This window comes from Callionymus lyra, unplaced genomic scaffold (genome assembly GCF_982586985.1).
Source record: "Callionymus lyra unplaced genomic scaffold, fCalLyr1.hap1.1 HAP1_SCAFFOLD_85, whole genome shotgun sequence".
Taxonomy (NCBI): Eukaryota; Metazoa; Chordata; class Actinopteri; order Syngnathiformes; family Callionymidae; genus Callionymus; species Callionymus lyra.
Window position 1 is genome coordinate 90,001 of NW_028258584.1, and position 10,000 is coordinate 100,000.

A 10,000-nucleotide genomic window follows, 5' to 3' on the forward strand; every position below is an offset into this window, starting at 1 on the left:
CCAGAGTTTTCAGCGGTCATCCACTCCAACCTTGTCCGATTTTGAGGCACCAGGCTCGGCCACCCTCCGAGCCTTTTCCTTCCCTCTCCTGTTATGGTGCCTCCCTATTAACCTCTAGGTGGTTGCGCTCGTGACATCAAAAAGACCACTTTTTGCAGAGCAGTCACACTCGGAAAAAATTTCTTTCGTCAGGCAAAAGAACCAGAGTTTTCAGCGGCCATCCACTCCAACCTTGTCCGATTTTGAGGCACCAGGCTCGGCCACCCTCCGAGCCTTTTCACTCCCTCTCCTGTTATGGTGCCTCCCTATTAACCTCTAGGTGGTTGCGCTCGTGACATCAAAAAGACCACTTTTTGCAGAGCAGTCACACTCGGAAAAAATTTCTTTCGTCTGGCAAAAGAACCAGAGTGTTCAGCGGTCATCCACTCCAACCTTGTCCGATTTTGAGGCACCAGGCTCGGCCACCCTCCGAGCCTTTTCACTCCCTCTCCTGTTATGGTGCCTCCCTATTAACCTCTAGGTGGTTGCGCTCGTGACATCAAAAAGACCACTTTTTGCAGAGCAGTCACACTCGGAAAAAATTTCTTTCGTCTGGCAAAAGAACCAGAGTTTTCAGCGGTCATCCACTCCAACCTTGTCCGACTTTGAGGCACCAGGCTCGGCCACCCTCCGAGCCTTTTCACTCCCTCTCCTGTTATGGTGCCTCCCTATTAACCTCTAGGTGGTTGCGCTCGTGACATCAAAAAGACCACTTTTTGCAGAGCAGTCACACTCGGAAAAAAATTTCTTTCGTCAGGCAAAAGAACCAGAGTTTTCAGCGGTCATCCACTCCAACCTTGTCCGATTTTGAGGCACCAGGCTCGGCCACCCTCCGAGCCTTTTCACTCCCTCTCCTGTTATGGTGCCTCCCTATTAACCTCTAGGTGGTTGCGCTCGTGACATCAAAAAGACCACTTTTTGCAGAGCAGTCACACTCGGAAAAAATTTCTTTCGTCTGGCAAAAGAACCAGAGTTTTCAGCGGTCATCCACTCCAACCTTGTCCGATTTTGAGGCACCAGGCTCGGCCACCGTCCGAGCCTTTTCACTCCCTCTCCTGTTATGGTGCCTCCCTATTAACCTCTAGGTGGTTGCGCTCGTGACATCAAAAAGACCACTTTTTGCAGAGCAGTCACACTCGGAAAAAATTTCTTTCGTCTGGCAAAAGAACCAGAGTTTTCAGCGGTCATCCACTCCAACCTTGTCCGATTTTGAGGCACCAGGCTCGGCCACCCTCCGAGCCTTTTCACTCCCTCTCCTGTTATGGTGCCTCCCTATTAACCTCTAGGTGGTTGCGCTCGTGACATCAAAAAGACCACTTTTTTCAGAGCAGTCACACTCGGGAAAAATTTCTTTCGTCTGGCAAAAGAACCAGAGTTTTCAGCGGTCATCCACTCCAACCTTGTCCGATTTTGAGGCACCAGGCTCGGCCACCCTCCGAGCCTTTTCACTCCCTCTCCTGTTATGGTGCCTCCCTATTAACCTCTAGGTGGTTGCGCTCGTGACATCAAAAAGACCACTTTTTTCAGAGCAGTCACACTCGGGAAAAATTTCTTTCGTCTGGCAAAAGAACCAGAGTTATCAGCGGTCATCCACTCCAACCTTGTCCGACGTTGAGGCACCGATGTCGGCCAAGTTCTGAGCGTTCCACCGCCGAATGCCACTGGTCCTCAACACAGCGGACTTCCAATCCAACCTTGTCCGACTTTGAGGCACCGAAGTCGGCCTCAGCCCGAGCCTTCCCCCGCCGACCTCACTGGAGCCCGCCATCCAGGGACCGGCGGAGGTCGCCCGCATGACCGCGGCAAAGTGTCTCAAAGTCGGGCACGACCGCTCGAGTCACCCGCCAACCCGGTCCGGGGCACCTCCAGGGACCGGCGGAGGTCGCCCGCATGACCGCGGCAAAGTGTCTCAAAGTCGGGCATGACCGCTTGAGTCACCCGCCAACCCGGTCCGGGGCACCTCCAGGGACCGGCGGAGGACGCCCGCATGACCGCGACAAAGTGTCTCAAAGTCGGGCACGACCGCTCGAGTCACCCGCCAACCCGGTCCGGGGCACCTCCAGGGACCGGCGGAGGACGCCCGCATGACCGCGACAAAGTGTCTCAAAGTCGGGCACGACCGCTCGAGTCACCCGCCAACCCGGTCCGGGGCACCTCCAGGGACCGGCGGAGGACGCCCGCATGACCGCGACAAAGTGTCTCAAAGTCGGGCACGACCGCTCGAGTCACCCGCCAACCCGGTCCGGGGCACCTCCAGGGACCGGCGGAGGACGCCCGCATGACCGCGACAAAGTGTCTCAAAGTCGGGCATGACCGCTCGAGTCACCCGCCAACCCGGTCCGGGGCACCTCCAGGGACCGGCGGAGGACGCCCGCATGCCCGCGACAAAGTGTCTCAAAGTCGGGCACGACCGCTCGAGTCACCCGCCAACCCGGTCCGGGGCACCTCCAGGGACCGGCGGAGGACGCCCGCATGACCGCGACAAAGTGTCTCAAAGTCGGGCACGACCGTTCGAGTCACCCGCCAACCCGGTCCGGGGCACCTCCGGGGACCGGCGGAGGTCGCTCGCATGACCGCGACAAAGTGTCTCAAAGTCGGGCACGACCGCTCGAGTCACCCGCCAACCCGGTCCGGGGCACCTCCAGGGACCGGCGGAGGATGCCCGCATGACCGCGACAAAGTGTCTCAAAGTCGGGCACGACCGCTCGAGTCACCCGCCAACCCGGTCCGGGGCACCTCCAGGGACCGGCGGAGGACGCCCGCATGACCGCGACAAAGTGTCTCAAAGTCGGGCATGACCGTTCGAGTCACCCGCCAACCCGGTCCGGGGCACCTCCAGGGACCGGCGGAGGACGCCCGCATGACCGCGACAAAGTGTCTCAAAGTCGGGCATGACCGCTCGAGTCACCCGCCAACCCGGTCCGGGGCACCTCCGGGGACCGGCGGAGGACGCCCGCATGACCGCGACAAAGTGTCTCAAAGTCGGGCACGACCGCTCGAGTCACCCGCCAACCCGGTCCGGGGCACCTCCGGGGAGCAGTGGAGGTCGCTCGCATGACCGCGACAAAGTGTCTCAAAGTCGGGCATGACCGCTCGAGTCGCCCGCCATCCCGGTCCGGAGCTCAACACTTTGTCGTTTTTTCCACTCCCTCCCCATTAACCTCTAGGTGGTTGCGCTCGTGACATCAAAAAGACCACTTTTTGCAGAGCAGTCACACTCGGAAAAAATTCGTTTCGTCTGGCAAAAGAACCAGAGTTCTCAGCGGGCTTCCAGTCCAACCTTGTCCGATTTTGAGGCACCAGGCTCGGCCACAGTCCGAGCCCATTCACTCCCTCCCCTGTTGTACTCGCTCCCTATTAACCTCTAGGTGGTTGCGCTCGTGACATCAAAAAGACCACTTTTTGAGGAGCAGTCACACTTAGGAAAAATCCGTTTGCGCTCACACCATCCCTCCCCATTAACCTCTAGGTGGTTGCGCTCGTGACATCAAAAAGACCACTTTTTGAGGAGCAGTCACACTTAGGAAAAATCCGTTTGCGCTCACACCATCCCTCCCCATTAACCTCTAGGTGGTTGCGCTCGTGACATCAAAAAGACCACTTTTTGAGGAGCAGTCAGACACCGAGGTTTTCTGGATTTATGTCCGTTTTCCTGGTTCTCTGACTCGGGCACCTTGTGACCGACATCCCCCCCTTCCCTGGTTCTATTTTGCCGATACTTTGGTGAGTTTTCTACCCGCAAACCAAGCCCCCCAAGCCCGCCGCCTGGTGGGGGAAGAGGCCCCCTGGTCCCGGTTCTATTTTAGGACACTTTGGTGAGTTTTCTACCCGCAAACCAAGCCCCCCAAGCCCGCCGCCTGGTGGGGGAAGATGCCCCCTGGTCCCGGTTCTATTTTAGGACACTTTGGTGAGTTTTCTACCCGCAAACCAAGCCCCCCAAGCCCGCCGCCTGGTGGGGGAACATGCCCCCTGGTCCCGGTTCTATTTTAGGACACTTTGGTGAGTTTTCTACCCGCAAACCAAGCCCCCCAAGCCCGCCGCCTGGTGGGGGAACATGCCGCCTAGCCCGGTTCTATTTTAGGTCACTTTGGTGAGTTTTCTACCCGCAAACCAAGCCCCCCAAGCCCGCCGCCTGGTGGGGGAAGAGGCCCCCTGGTCCCGGTTCTATTTTAGGTCACTTTGGTGAGTTTTCTACCCGCAAACCAAGCCCCCCAAGCCCGCCGCCTGGTGGGGGAAGAGGCCCCCTGGTCCCGGTTCTATTTTAGGACACTTTGGTGAGTTTTCTACCCGCAAACCAAGCCCCCCAAGCCCGCCGCCTGGTGGGGGAACATGCCCCCTGGTCCCGGTTCTATTTTAGGACACTTTGGTGAGTTTTCTACCCGCAAACCAAGCCCCCCAAGCCCGCCGCCTGGTGGGGGAACATGCCCCCTGGTCCCGGTTCTATTTTAGGACACTTTGGTGAGTTTTCTACCCGCAAACCAAGCCCCCCAAGCCCGCCGCCTGGTGGGGGAACATGCCGCCTAGCCCGGTTCTATTTTAGGTCACTTTGGTGAGTTTTCTACCCGCAAACCAAGCCCCCCAAGCCCGCCGCCTGGTGGGGGAGCATGCCCCCTGGTCCCGGTTCTATTTTAGGACACTTTGGTGAGTTTTCTACCCGGAAACCAAGCCCCCCAAGCCCGCCACCTGGTGGGGGAAGAGGCCCCCTGGTCCCGGTTCTATTTTAGGACACTTTGGTGAGTTTTCTACCCACACTGCATGTCCCCAAATGCCGCCATCTGGTGGGGGAACATGCCGCCTGCACCGGTTCTATTTTAAGTCACTTTGGTGAGTTTTCTGCCCACACTACGGGTCCCCAAATGCCGCCATCTGGTGGGGGAACATGCCGCCTGCACCGGTTCTATTTTAAGTCACTTTGGTGAGTTTTCTGCCCACACTACGGCTCCCCAAATGCCGCCATCTGGTGGGGGAACATGCCGCCTGCACCGGTTCTATTTTAAGTCACTTTGGTGAGTTTTCTGCCCACACTACGGGTCCCCAAATGCCGCCATCTGGTGGGGGAACATGCCGCCTGCACCGGTTCTATTTTAAGTCACTTTGGTGAGTTTTCTGCCCACACTACGGCTCCCCAAATGCCGCCATCTGGTGGGGGAACATGCCGCCTGCACCGGTTCTATTTTAAGTCACTTTGGTGAGTTTTCTGCCCACACTACGGGTCCCCAAATGCCGCCATCTGGTGGGGGAACATGCCGCCTGCACCGGTTCTATTTTAAGTCACTTTGGTGAGTTTTCTACCCACACTACGGGTCCCCAAATGCCGCCATCTGGTGGGGGAACATGCCGCCTGCACCGGTTCTATTTTAAGTCACTTTGGTGAGTTTTCTACCCACACTACGGGTCCCCAAATGCCGCCATCTGGTGGGGGAACATGCCGCCTGCACCGGTTCTATTTTAAGTCACTTTGGTGAGTTTTCTGCCCACACTACGGGTCCCCAAATGCCGCCATCTGGTGGGGGAACATGCCGCCTGCACCGGTTCTATTTTAGGTCACTTTTCTCACTTTCTGACCCACAAATAATGCCCCAAATGCCGCCGCCTGGTGGGGGGAACTGCCGCCTAGTCCCGGTTCTATTTTAGGTCACTTTTCTCACTTTCTGACCCACAAATAATGCCCCAAATGCCGCCGCCTGGTGGGGGGAACTGCCGCCTAGTCCCGGTTCTATTTTAGGTCACTTTTCTCACTTTCTGACCCACAAATAATGCCCCAAATGCCGCCGCCTGGTGGGGGGAACTGCCGCCTAGTCCCGGTTCTATTTTAGGTCACTTTTCTCACTTTCTGACCCACAAATAATGCCCCAAATGCCGCCGCCTGGTGGGGGGAACTGCCGCCTAGTCCCGGTTCTATTTTAGGTCACTTTTCTCACTTTCTGACCCACAAATAATGCCCCAAATGCCGCCGCCTGGTGGGGGGAACTGCCGCCTAGTCCCGGTTCTATTTTAGGTCCCTTTTCTCACTTTCTGACCCACAAATAATGCCCCAAATGCCGCCGCCTGGTGGGGGGAACTGCCGCCTAGTCCCGGTTCTATTTTAGGTCACTTTTCTCACTTTCTGACCCACAAATAATGCCCCAAATGCCGCCGCCTGGTGGGGGGAACTGCCGCCTAGTCCCGGTTCTATTTTAGGTCACTTTTCTCACTTTCTGACCCACAAATAATGCCTCAAATGCCGCCGCCTGGTGGGGGGAACTGCCGCCTAGTCCCGGTTCTATTTTAGGTCACTTTTCTCACTTTCTGACCCACAAATAATGCCCCAAATGCCGCCGCCTGGTGGGGGGAACTGCCGCCTAGTCCCGGTTCTATTTTAGGTCACTTTTCTCACTTTCTGACCCACAAATAATGCCCCAAATGCCGCCGCCTGGTGGGGGGAACTGCCGCCTAGTCCCGGTTCTATTTTAGGTCACTTTTCTCACTTTCTGACCCACAAATAATGCCTCAAATGCCGCCGCCTGGTGGGGGGAACTGCCGCCTAGTCCCGGTTCTATTTTAGGTCACTTTTCTCACTTTCTGACCCACAAATAATGCCCCAAATGCCGCCGCCTGGTGGGGGGAACTGCCGCCTAGTCCCGGTTCTATTTTAGGTCACTTTTCTCACTTTCTTACCCACAAATAATGCCCCAAATGCCGCCGCCTGGTGGGGGGAACTGCCGCCTAGTCCCGGTTCTATTTTAGGTCACTTTTCTCACTTTTCTACCCACAAATAATGGCAAAAAAAAATGCTTACAGCACCCAGTATTCCCAGGCGGTCTCCCATCCAAGTACTAACTGGGCCCGACCCTGCTTGGCTTCCGAGATCAGACGAGATCGGGCTCATTCAGGGTGGTGTGGCCGTAAGCGAGGGAAGCGCTTGTGAAATGCCCCAAAGTGTTGAAAATGTTCCCCAGGCCCCTGGTTCCCCATCCCCGCAGGAGGAGGCTCCCCAGGCCCCCTGGTTCCCCATCCCCGCAGGAGGAGGCTCCCCAGGCCCCCTGGTGCAGGAGGAGGCTCCCCAGGCCCCCTGGTGCAGGAGGAGGCTCCCCAGGCCCCTGGTTCCCCATCCCCGCAGGAGGAGGCTCCCCAGGCCCCCTGGTTCCCCATCCCCGCAGGAGGAGGCTCCCCAGGCCCCCTGGTGCAGGAGGAGGCTCCCCAGGCCCAATGGTTCCCCATCACCGCAGGAGGAGGCTCCCCAGGCCCCCTGGTTCCCCATGCCCGCAGGAGGAGGCTCCCCAGGCCCCCTGGTTCTCTATGCCCGCAGGAGGAGGCTCCCCAGGCCCCCTGCTTCTCCATCCCCGCAGGAGGAGGCTCCCCAGGCCCCATGGTTCCCCATCACCGCAGGAGGAGGCTCCCCAGGCCCCCTGGTTCCCCATCCCCGCAGGAGGAGGCTCCCCAGGCCCCATGGTTCCCCATCACCGCAGGAGGAGGCTCCCCAGGCCCCCTGGTTCCCCATCCCCGCAGGAGGAGGCTCCCCAGGCCCCCTGGTGCAGGAGGAGGCTCCCCAGGCCCCCTGGTTCCCCATCCCCGCAGGAGGAGGCTCCCCAGGCCCCCTGGTTCTCCATGCCCGCAGGAGGAGGCTCCCCAGGCCCCCTGGTTCCCCATCCCCGCAGGAGGAGGCTCCCCAGGCCCCATGGTTCCCCATCACCGCAGGAGGAGGCTCCCCAGGCCCCCTGGTTCCCCATCCCCGCAGGAGGAGGCTCCCCAGGCCCCCTGGTGCAGGAGGAGGCTCCCCAGGCCCCCTGGTTCCCCATCCCCGCAGGAGGAGGCTCCCCAGGCGCCCTGGTTCTCCATCCCCGCAGGAGGAGGCTCCCCAGGCCCCCTGGTTCTCCATGCCCGCAGGAGGAGGCTCCCCAGGCCCCCTGGTTCTCCATCCCCGCAGGAGGAGGCTCCCCAGGCCCCCTGGTTCTCCATCCCCGCAGGAGGAGGCTCCCCAGGCCCCCTGGTTCTCCATCCCCGCAGGAGGAGGCTCCCCAGGCCCCCTGGTTCTCCATCCCCGCAGGAGGAGGCTCCCCAGGCCCCCTGGTTCTCCATCCCCGCAGGAGGAGGCCCCCCAGGCCCCTGGTTCCCCATCCCCGCAGGAGGAGGCTCCCCAGGCCCCCTGGTTCTCCATGCCCGCAGGAGGAGGCTCCCCAGGCCCCCTGGTTCTCCATCCCCGCATGAGGAGGCTCCCCAGGCCCCTGGTTCTCCATGCCCGCAGGAGGAGGCTCCCCAGGCCCCCTGGTTCTCCATGACCGCAGGAGGAGGCTCCCCAGGCCCCCTGGTTCTCCATCCCCGCAGGAGGAGGCTCCCCAGGCCCCCTGGTTCCCCATCCCCGCAGGAGGAGGCTCCCCAGGCCCCCTGGTGCAGGAGGAGGCTCCCCAGGCCCAATGGTTCCCCATCACCGCAGGAGGAGGCTCCCCAGGCCCCCTGGTTCCCCATGCCCGCAGGAGGAGGCTCCCCAGGCCCCCTGGTTCTCTATGCCCGCAGGAGGAGGCTCCCCAGGCCCCCTGGTTCTCCATCCCCGCAGGAGGAGGCCCCCCAGGCCCCTGGTTCCCCATCCCCGCAGGAGGAGGCTCCCCAGGCCCCCTGGTTCTCCATGCCCGCAGGAGGAGGCTCCCCAGGCCCCTGGTTGGGAGAGGGGGAAAAAGAGCAAAGTGTTTAAAAATGCCCCAAAGTGTTGAAAATGTTCCCCAGGCCCCTGGTTCCCCATCCCCGCAGGAGGAGGCTCCCCAGGCCCCCTGGTTGGGAGAGGGGGAAAAAGAGCAAAGTGTTTAAAAATGCCCCAAAGTGTTGAAAATGTTCCCCAGGCCCCTGGTTCCCCATCCCCGCAGGAGGAGGCTCCCCAGGCCCCCTGGTTGGGAGAGGGGGAAAAAGAGCAAAGTGTTTAAAAATGCCCCAAAGTGTTGAAAATGTTCCCCAGGCCCCTGGTTCCCCATCCCCGCAGGAGGAGGCTCCCCAGGCCCCCTGGTTGGGAGAGGGGAAAAAAAGAGCAAAGTGTTTAAAAATGCCCCAAAGTGTTGAAAATGTTCCCCAGGCCCCTGGTTCCCCATCCCCGCAGGAGGAGGCTCCCCAGGCCCCCTGGTTGGGAGAGGGGGATAAAGAGCAAAGTGTTTAAAAATGCCCCAAAGTGTTGAAAATGTTCCCCAGGCCCCTGGTTCCCCATCCCCGCAGGAGGAGGCTCCCCAGGCCCCCTGGTTGGGAGAGGGAAAAAAAAGAGCAAAGTGTTTAAAAATGCCCCAAAGTGTTGAAAATGTTCCCCAGGCCCCTGGTTCCCCATCCCCGCAGGAGGAGGCTCCCCAGGCCCCCTGGTTGGGAGAGGGGAAAAAAAGAGCAAAGTGTTTAAAAATGCCCCAAAGTGTTGAAAATGTTCCCCAGGCCCCTGGTTCCCCATCCCCGCAGGAGGAGGCTCCCCAGGCCCCCTGGTTGGGAGAGGGGGAAAAAGAGCAAAGTGTTTAAAAATGCCCCAAAGTGTTGAAAATGTTCCCCAGGCCCCTGGTTCCCCATCCCCGCAGGAGGAGGCTCCCCAGGCCCCCTGGTTGGGAGAGGGGAAAAAAAGAGCAAAGTGTTTAAAAATGCCCCAAAGTGTTGAAAATGTTCCCCAGGCCCCTGGTTCCCCATCCCCGCAGGAGGAGGCTCCCCAGGCCCCCTGGTTGGGAGAGGGGGAAAAAGAGCAAAGTGTTTAAAAATGCCCCAAAGTGTTGAAAATGTTCCCCAGGCCCCTGGTTCCCCATCCCCGCAGGAGGAGGCTCCCCAGGCCCCCTGGTTGGGAGAGGGGAAAAAAAGAGCAAAGTGTTTAAAAATGCCCCAAAGTGTTGAAAATGTTCCCCAGGCCCCTGGTTCCCCATCCCCGCAGGAGGAGGCTCCCCAGGCCCCCTGGTTGGGAGAGGGGAAAAAAAGAGCAAAGTGTTTAAAAATGCCCCAAAGTGTTGAAAATGTTCCCCAGGCCCCTGGTTCC

General features: G+C 59.5%; 1 non-coding gene across 1 annotated transcript; it reads right to left on the minus strand.

Annotated features, from left to right (window-relative positions):
* Positions 1-6,810: 6,810 nt before the first annotated feature.
* On the minus strand, positions 6,811-6,929 carry LOC148058367 (5S ribosomal RNA). The gene has a single exon (XR_015709920.1). It is a non-coding gene; the product is annotated as a 5S ribosomal RNA (ribosomal RNA).
* Between the last annotated feature and the right edge of the window lie 3,071 nt (positions 6,930-10,000).